Raw genomic sequence first — 11,085 nt, forward strand, 5'->3', positions numbered from 1 at the left:
ATCAAAAATCATGACAAGGCAAGGCCTCCTCAAGCCAGATCCAACGAGACTAATCTCATGAAATTCCCATGCTCATAGCTTCTAGAATGAACAAAAATCAATTCCTTTCGAAGAGGATTCTAGAAAATCTCTCCAAATTCCAAAAAGTGAGAAGTGAATAATAAAACTCCTTTTTCAATACATATTCACTTTTCGAGTGAATAGTCTATTAGGGAAAATAGCCAGTTAGACTAGCTGGACTCTGAATTGACCCAAAGGAAAATAGGTTATTGCTCATAACGAGAATTCACCTAAGGCAAAGCTGCCAGAAATTAAATTTGAGAAGATTTAAACCCCGAAAACCCAAAATAATAGAAATCACTAAACAACTTTCACAGCAATGTGAACTCTAAATGCACAGACACACTTACTAGTTTAATCACATAATGTAGATGAGTTTAGATTTATTAATCACCAAAAGGTTATAAATCTAAATAATAAAATAAGGATACATCAACCATAGAAAGACAACATTGGTAAAATATGAATAGTTGAATCACTAACTGCATGTGTCACTACTAGGGATGTAATTCCTGCACACTAAAACACATGATCAAGTATAATTGCATAATAATTGTATAGTTGAAGAAAATTGTATTAAATACCTAATTAATCCATTTACATCACTCACATTCACATCAAGAAAAATGAGACAAGAATAACGTAAATCACCATAGCATAAAATCCATCACATGACATAATTAGAAAGCATGTCCAAATATCAGATAATCAAATATCATCATAGATCTATTGTCATCTCAAAATGGAATCAACGTGCAAATATGATAAACTAAATAGCATAGTAGTAAAGCATCTATGATATTGAATCAAAATATAACATCCAACCCTCAAGTCATCACAAGGTACATAAAATAAGAGTATCAAGTATCTCACGAATCAAAATAAACAAGTATAGACTTCAAACATGAGAGGCATTGTACATCTTCCGCCACTAGCATAGGCTTAGTCCTAGAAGCCTACAAAAAGATAGGGGTACAATCCCCTCAATCATATAGCATCCTCCCCAATCACTGAGGTCTCATCACTCAGGTCTCATTGGACCCTTACCTCCGTTGTTGTAGGATACAAATGGGCTCCAAAGTAAGCTACTCGTCCACTACCTACAAAGCATCCCAATCAAAATATGGGTCACATCTAGAATATATTGTCTCAAAATAGAAACATGAAAAACATCATGGATGTGTGATATACTAGGTGGCAATGCTAGTTTATAAGCAATAGGACCAATCCTCTTGAGGATCTCAAATGGTCTGACATATCATGGCACCAACTTAGAGCCTTTCCCATAATGGATGGGGCTCTTCCTCATATGCACTCTCAAAAACACCCTGTCACCAATAGAAAAGTGACAATCCAACCTATAGGTATCTGTATACTTCTTTTTCCTATCCTAAGCAGTAACCAAGTGCTCCCTAATGCGAATAACCTGCTGATCCATATCCTAAAGCATCTCTAGACCCAAAAGAACTTGGTCCTCTAAGCAATCCCAACTCAAAGAAATAGGACATGGTCTACTGTACAAGACCTAAAAAGGTGACATGCCAAGAGAACTATGATACCTATCGTTGTATGCAAACTCAACAAGGTACAAATAGTCCTCCCACATCAACTATCTATCCATAACATACATGTGAAGCATATCCTCTAGAACTTGATTTACTCTCTCATTCTGACCATCGGTCTCTAGGTGATAAGAGGAACTTATATTGAGTTGCACAACCAAAGCTTGTTGGAGAGACATCCATAGTGTAGAAGTAAATGTTGGATCTCTATCCAAAATAATCCAATGAGGGATCCCATGCAAAATGTATAATATCCACTAAGAAAACATGTGCTACAGAAGAAGTTGTGTAGGATGCTCTCATGGGTGAAAAATGTGCTACCTTGGACAATTTGTCCACTATCACCATGATATAATCATGTCTCTACAATGACATAGGAAATCCCATAATAAAATCAATGGATATTGTATCCCATTTCTACTCTGGAATGGTATGCGGCTGCAAAAGACTTGCCAAGTGTTGATGCTCTACCTTCACTCTCTGGCACTCGAGACATCAAGCAAAAAAATTAGGAACATCATGTCTCATCCCTACCCAGAAGTATAGTTTTTTGAGATCAACATGCATCTTCTTAACACTAGGATATGTGAAATAAGGTTCATGATGCACTTTTGACAAAACCAAGGTACGAAGATCACATGACACAAGCACATAGATAGGCCCCATGTGTCACAGTAGTCTATCTGACTCAAGAATATAACCTAAAAATCTCCTCACAAGGGTACGTCCAAACTCAATCTCCAGTCTCACCTCTTGATACCAAGTGTCAATAGGCAAAGCCTCCAACATATGACTTCAAAAATCCACTCCCAATGAAATCATTGATACCTCATGTCACCTCCTATCCAAAGCATCTGTGATGGCATTCTCCTTCCCTTTAATGTAATGAACATCAAAGTCATATCTGCATAAGAACTCAATCCAGCGATGTTGTCGTGCATTAAGGTTTGGCTAAGTAAAAATATATTGCAAGCTCTTATGATCATTATGCAACTCAAAATTGTGTCCCAAAAGAAAATGCCTCCAACAAACAAGGGCATGTACTATGGCTGCAAGTTCCAAATCATGATTGGGGTAGTTAAGCTCATGGTCCTTGAGTTTCCTAGACTCATATACAATTACGAAACCATCCTACATCAACACCACACCCACACCTTCCAATGAAGCATCTATACAAACCATGAAATCACCTATAGGATTAGGCACTGCAAGGATTGGTGCACTAGTCAAACACTCCTTAAGAGCAAAAAATGTCATCTCGCACTAGTCTAACCAAATATACTTCTTCCCTTTCATCTAAAGAGAAGTGATGGGATGAGCTACTCGTGAGAAACCCTTTACAAAATGATGGTAGTAACCCACCAATACCATGAAACTATGAACTTCTGAGACATTAGTGTGTACTAGCCAATCCATGATAGCACGAATCTTCTTTGGATCCGCTGTAATTCCATCACCAGTGATGATGTGTCCCAAATACTTTACCTCTGACTAGAAGAACCCACATTTACTCAAGTTTCCATATAACTGATGGTATCTCAAGCAATGCAATACTTGACGTAAATGGACTTCGTGCTCCTCCACTATCTTTGAATAGATCAATATCTCATCCAGGAAAACAATGACAAACTAATTGAGGTAAGTGCAAAATACACCATTCATCAAACTCATAAATACTGATGGTAGATTGGTTAACCCAAAAGGTACAATCGTGAACTCATAATGCCCATACCATGTATGAAAAGTTATTTGATGAATATTAGCCTCCTAGATATGAAGCTAATGGTATCCTAAATTAAGATCAATCTTTGAGAACACTCATGCTCCCTTCATCTGATCAAACAAGTCATCTATCTTTGGCAAAGGATAACAATTCTTCATCGTCACCCTATTCAACTGTCAATAGTCGATGCACAACCACAAAGAACCATCCTTCTTCTTCATTAATATGATTGGTACACCCCATGATGATACACTAGGATGAATATGGTCCTTGGCCAATAACTCCTCCAACTACAATCTGAGCTCACTCAACTCCTGAGTAGTCATGCGGTAAGGAGCTCGTGAAATCAGCTCTGCATACTGTGGTAGCATACTTGGAATCTCATCAAAAAATACATTTTCATACTCACAAAGGAGTGGTTGATCATCAAGTGTCACCATATAGCTCTTGGATTCCTTGAGATCACTGACAAAAACAAGAAACAACTGACAACCCTTCTACACACTCTACTTTAGCTAATTAGCTGAGATCAATCGAAGTGAGATAGGTCTAGGGACTCCCAAAAGTTCCATTTGCCCACCTCTGTCATTAACATACTGTACCATCTTATGATAGCAATCAATATTCGCCTAAGGGGTGGCTAACCAATCGATGCCTAACACAATGTCATATGATCCCAAAGCTAGAATGTGTAGATCCACCGTTGTGGTGAAGGTACCCAATTTCAAAACACAACTCCTATCCAATGAGTGAATGACCACTTTGGAACTCATGGCTAACTCAACCTACCACCTATTGACCTAACACATTGCCACTAGCCCACATCGTTGAACAAGAGATGGTGAAATGAAACAATCAAAAGCACCAGAGTCAAACAAAACTGTAGTTAAAATACCATGCAGTGTACCTATAGCCTCAACTACCCTACCTTAATGATCTGCTTGACAGTTGTCAACCACCGTAAAGACCCTGTGATAACTACTTGTATCTCCTATAGTAGGCTCAATTCTCACTATTCCCTTACCAGGTCTTGAAGATGGTTTCATGGAGCACTCAAAAGATTTGTGGCCAAGCTGACCATAAGACTAATAGTTCCCTGTAAAGCTAGAACCTATTTTATGACCACCCTGGGTAGTACTAGGGTAAGGTGCACTAACCCTGCTAGAATTCTACTGAGCACTCTAAGGGTGATGATCCTGCTAAGCTTTATGTCCTCGATTTTGATTATCTCCTTTCTTTATAAAAGTACTAGAAGATTGTCCACTCTTTCCCCAAAACCTCTTCTTACCCTTACCATGATAACCACCCTAAGAGGGCTCTAACTAGGCTTGATTCTTTCCTAATGATTGGGTAAATTGTGCATCCAGCCCTAAATTTCTTGTACTTTGGTACTAAGAACTAGATCTACCACTAAAACCTCTAGCCAGATTCTCCTCTACAATACTTGCCTTCTGCATAGCGAGAACAAGAGTCCTCGGTTGATGCATGTGGACTTCTCCAATGAGGGCATCCTTAATGCCTTGAATGAAATGATAAGCCAACAGTAAATCATCATGGTTGTAGCATAAATACTACCTAAGCTCAAAGAATTAGATTTTGTACTAATCCATAGTCATATTTCCTTGTTGGATTACATGGAATTCATCAGCATAGGCCTCTTTAAACTGAGGAGATAGGAATCTCTATTAGAAGCTCTCCTCAAAGATATCCCAGGTGAGATCTACAACACTAATCTAGAGTTTTTGGCTCTCAATATTCCACCATGCAGATGTGTTTTCCCCCAACTACATGATTGCACAATGTTCACTCATATTGGTTGCATATGGATTCATGGTGAAGCAGCGTTGCATGTCCAATAACCACATTTTTACCTTGAGGCCACTTCCCTTACCATCTAACAATGGTGGTTTAGATAGATGAAGAGACTTAATGATATCCAACCTGATGGAATCTTCAATATTGCAGTCCCTACACAATGCCATCTACCACCTAGTGGAGTAAGAGAATGTTCACATTCACATTTTTTCTCTCTATGCCCTAAATGATGGGAATATCCATGATGAGATCCCTCTTCTCGATCATTATCCCAATGGCGCTCCTCAACATGAGGACCCAATCCAGAAGAAACTCTTGGAGCACTAGCAACAATACCTCCATGCCATTTTGATTAGCATTATTATCCTATTCTCCTCCTCCTTCTTGTCATCCCTCTTCCTGGTGTTCTTCTTCATGGTTACTGCTATGGGTACCACCACAGCCACCAGATCTACATATAGGAGGCATCTCTCTAGAAATAACAAGATAGTGTCAGAACACTCAAATCACAAGCATAAGAGTCAAAACCATGAACTAACAAGAAATCAAAATATCAACTATAATATAACAATACACAATGAAAAACAAAACCATAGTGGAAGCATAACATAGAGATCCCAATGTTGCAACATGGGCTCTAATACTAGATGTAATGCCCACCCGGAGATCCTTGGAAACAAGGATAAATAAGCCAAGATTATTTTTTATTTTTTTAAACACAAGTATGAATGCACTCGACAACAACATACAAGGATCAAAAAGATCGCAACGAAAGACTATCCAAACATCTTAACACCAACAGATCTCCGAACGATACTACTAACCAAAATGACTAACAACTGAAAATGCAAAACTGAATTTGAATCAAAATATACTAAATCCAAAATGCAACACCAAAGGATCGAAGAGAACTAAAGAGGGTACCCTAAACACTTCACAAAAAGTTTGGGTCTTACCAAAAAGTGCCCGCTATCCACCCAGATAGGTTTTTGCAAATACCAAACGATTCTTTAAATCAACACTGGCTGATACTTTCCAGTATCATGTGACATTTCCAAAGAACCAAGCTGACACTTCCAGGGATTGCGTGACACTACTCTTAAGGGCGTGCGATGCTTTACCAATATCGTACGACACTTCACCAAAGAGGGTGTGATACTTTCTAGTATTGCACAAAATTTCTTCCTAAGGGGTATGATACTTTCCAGTATCACATGACAAAATCCTGATGGGCATGCAATTAAAATTGTGTTGCTCCATGCTAACACATAGTCACCTAGGAAAAGCAAGAAAACACTTAAGGACAACAAAATGGTTAACACTAAGTTCAAAACCACCACACCAAGGAGTACTAGATCCACAATTTGAGGTGTCAATAGTCAAACACCCTATTAAAAGACAAAAACCACATCTAACCATCTAACAAGCAAAAAAGGGAAAGTACAAAAGAAAACATTGCAGTGTACTAAAAATAATATCCCAATGAATAGAAATAACATTACAATGAGTAGAACAACCAAACTAAGTATGTGGTTCCTCCCAACCATAATGGCATCATAAGGCCATCGTGGACCCTAGTCATCCCCTGGATGTAACATCCTAAGCTACCAACCAAATTATCATTACTATCATAAAAGGATGTCACTACTAAAACATGCTACAACATACATGGAAGGAAATCTAACAAGCTAAAAGTAAAGCATAAGATAATCCTATGAATATAAATAACATCATCTATCATATGCTAATCATCAAAATAAGGAAATGTGTCATTAAGTAACATCATCTAAACATGATATACAAGCATCACAATGAAAGCATAAATCACAAGAAAGCATACTCCAAAACCCGAAGTACTAAGTGAAAACATCCAGCAAAGGTCGCACTAGGACAAAAGACCATCTTTGTACACCAGTCCCTAGCAGTGGTATAGGTAACTATGCCTCCCAACCATGTGGCACCCATAGGTCCACACCCACCGTGCTAAAACACATGCAAAGAAAACATACATTGCTAACACATATGCCAAGTAGTATGATGACTGAAACCAAGACATAGACAGTGCATGAACTACAGGTCCTGGTTAGACACTCAATGGGCTACTAAGTAGGGGCTAACATCATGAAGAGTAGCTTGACATCGACAAGTCCAAGCTTAGATTGTGCTTATTCAACTCCCTCAATGGAAGGCTTAAGCACAGAACAATTTTCATTATCTTAAGTTTTATTACCACCCAGTGTTCTATTTAGTTATCACATATATAAAGCTCCCTCTACCAACCCATGGTGCCATGATCATCAGGCTATGAGATAGAAGCTGCCTCTATATGCTACCCTACCCTACCCATGCTCATCCAACAATGAGTGCTTGTAGGCATGCAAATTCCCAACCCAACCCCAATGATCCTAACTTCCGTAAGTACCACAGAAAATTGGGACTCGCAAGTCACCCGACAAATGTACATGCACCAACTTATGTGTGGTGCACCACCATTACAAAGATCATAACAAAAGGACTAGATGAGAACACAAATTAGAAAGTCACTCAACTGAAAATAGACTTGGGAGGACAAATGTGACACATATCCCAATGCAACATAAAAATGCAATAAAGATCTGGCTAACATCCAAATAGATCATCTAGGTCCACAATCAAATTCATGCCAAGAAAACTTGAGAAAATAGGGCAGCATGCAAAATGAGGTAAAAACCCCAAAATTTGGAAAACTTTGAAATTAAAACCCATTTGGCCTTTGGGTACAAAAACCCTAAAAATCCAAAAATAATTGAATTTAGACACCATATGCAAAAATAGTGAGCATAACAATGCAAAACCCCAAACCCCCATCATAAAAATAGGGAAAATGTTCATACCTGACCAACCGAACAAAACTAGTAATCAGAAACAAAGGGGAACACTAGTTCTCAACCTCCTAACAAATGGCTACCAAAAACATAAGCTGAAATAGAGCAAAAATGATAAAACGAGAAAGCCCTACCTAACAGCAAAAGGGCAAAAATTGAAATGCGCACAACAAAATAAAATGCTCACCAAATTAGCCAAAAATCATGACAAGGAAAGGTCTCCTCAAGCCAGATCCAATGAGACTGATCTCATTAAATTCTCACCCTCACAGCTCCCAGAATGAAAAAAAATCAATTCCTTCAAAAGAGGATTCTAGAAAAGCTCTCCAAATTCCATTTTCCAAAAAGTGAGAAGTGAATAATAAAACTCCTTTCTCAATACTTATTCACTTTTGGAGTGAATAGTCGATTAGGGCAAATAGCCAATTAGACTAGCTAGACTCTTAATCGACCCAAACAAAAACAAGTTATTGCTCATAACGAGAACTCACCTAAGGCAAAGCTACCACAAATTAAATTCGAAAAGATTTAAACCCTGAAAACCCAAAATTATAGAAATCACTAAACAACTTTTGCAACAACGCAAACCTCTAAATGCACAAACATGCTTACTAGTCTAATCACATAATGCAGATGAGTTCGAATTTACTATTCACCAAAAGGTTTTAAATCTAAATAATAAAATAAGGATACGTCAACCATATAGGGATGACATTGGTAAAATATGAATAGCTAAATCACTAACTCCAATTGCCACTGCCAAGGATGTCATTCCTGCACACTAAAACACACGATCAAGTGCAATTGCATAATAATATCATAGCCAAAGAAAAATGCATTAAATACCTAATTAATCCATTTACATCACTCACATTCACATCAAACAAAAAGGGACAAGAATGATGTAAATCATCATAGCATAAAATCCATCACATAACATAATTAGAAAGTATGTCCAAATACCAGATAATCAAATATCATTATAGATCTACTGTCATCTCAAAATGGCATCAACATGCAAATATGATAAATTGAACTGCATAGCAGTTAAGCATCTATGATACTGAATCTAAGTATAACATCTGACCCTTAGGTCATCACAAGGTACATAAAATAAGAGTATCAAGTATCTCTTGAATCAAAATAGACAAGGTACAGATTGCAAACATGAGAGGCACTACATTGTTTCTATCTTCTCAGGGTTTTGTTTTGATGAAATAAATGGATTTCATGCATTTGAATGTGTACCAGAATCAAATCCTCTTCAGATTTGTAGTAATTGTTCTCTACAACCTTCAATGTACTTGTTGAACTTTACCTTAGGGTAGAAGTTATCTGGGTTATACCTGCACCTCTAAAGGCAATTTTTGACATTGTTCAAAGGGTTCTCTCCTTTCTAATCTTTTAAAGATACTCTCTATAATTGTTTTGCCTCTTTCTCAATAGAAAACTCCTCTATCATATCCATTCTCTGTCAGTTAAGTTTGTGCACTCTTGTGGCCTTACTTGTTGAATGTATTTTGACAATTGCAATATCATATAATCATGTTCATCTTTAATAACTAATTTGATTAAGTGAATATATGGTATTCCTTCTCTAGTTATGTTATCTCCTTGGCTTATCTAGGATATTGGGATTGAAAAGGCGTAGACAATGGTATATCTTGAGAAGTTTGTTGAATTCTAGTGCATGTTATAGGGAAAGAAGTAAAACTATGTACTATTTAGTATATCACCTCTTCTAAACTATATTAGGTAGCTTTCTTTCACAAATTTCTTCTCCTTTTTCCTCTCAAGAAGTAATTAGATGTGCCCTAATAATAAGGAAGTCAGCCTTCTCTAGAGACAATCTCATAGTTCAATTCCCACAACATGGAGATTGTTTCCATGTTTCACAAGGTTGCCTTTAGATAAGACTTTAGGCAAGGGTGCAAGCTTTTGTGACAACAGTTGCACCAAAAAATTCTTGCAATTGGAAGGAGTGAAATAAGGACCACCTTAACCAATACAATATCCCATGCTTCAGCTCAATATACATTACCTTCTCCAAAGAATCTAGTTCTAATAGATATATGTAGCACATTATAGTTACACAGTTAGGACTAAAACCATATACACTTCTAGATAATATCAAACTTAAAACATACAATCTACCAAGATGTAGATTACACATCAAATCATGTTTGGTAAAATCACCAATGAATGCATAGACTATTGGTACACATCTACTAATATACTAACAAACTAGTTACATAACAAGAAATACACCAAATGTTGAATTATGATTATGTTTGAAGCAATGCAAAAAATAATTGATGATAACAAAAAAATGTATGGTATAAACCTCACATTATGACAAAACCTCTATTTATCTCTACTAGGTCCATGGACTCCATTTCTCCATATAAGAATCTCAATAAGATAATTATGTCCCTCCATATCCACTTCTTGCCCTGCATCCTTATATGCCTTTATCTTTACAATATATCTTAGTCTCTATTGTACCTCTATCTTCCTTCTCTCATTATCCCTTCATATGTCCCTCATATAACTCTCCTTGTCCCTATCGCTATCCCCACTTTTCATCACCCTCTCTCTACTCTATCTCTCTATTTCATCTCTTCATCCCCTCTTTATCCCTTATATTTGTCCCCATGTCCCTAGTTCTCTATTTGTTCTTTCCTTTCCCCACTCTAGCTCTCTATTTCTTCTCACATTTCCCCCTTTATCCCTTATATCCCTCTTTTTGTCACCCTCTATTCATATTGTGTGTCTGCCTTCCCCCTTCTCTCCACCATCATCTCCCTTACTGATCTCTTTACCAAACACTCTTCCTCATATACATATTTGTTACCTCTCTCTCTCCCATATCCATATTTCTCTATCACTCATCTCTTTGCCTCTCCCCTCTCTATGTCTCTTGTTCAATTCCTCTCTGAATCTCACTATATTTATCATTATCCCTCTCTTAACCTTTATCCTTATATATTTCCTTTTCTCCCCTAGTAGAGAATAAGAAAGAAGGGGAGAAGGAAATGCATATGGGTCATGGGGATAGTAG

This window comes from Cupressus sempervirens, chromosome 4 (assembly GCF_028749045.1).
Source record: "Cupressus sempervirens isolate cs-2001-9-10 chromosome 4, ASM2874904v1, whole genome shotgun sequence".
NCBI classification, from domain to species: domain Eukaryota; kingdom Viridiplantae; phylum Streptophyta; class Pinopsida; order Cupressales; family Cupressaceae; genus Cupressus; species Cupressus sempervirens.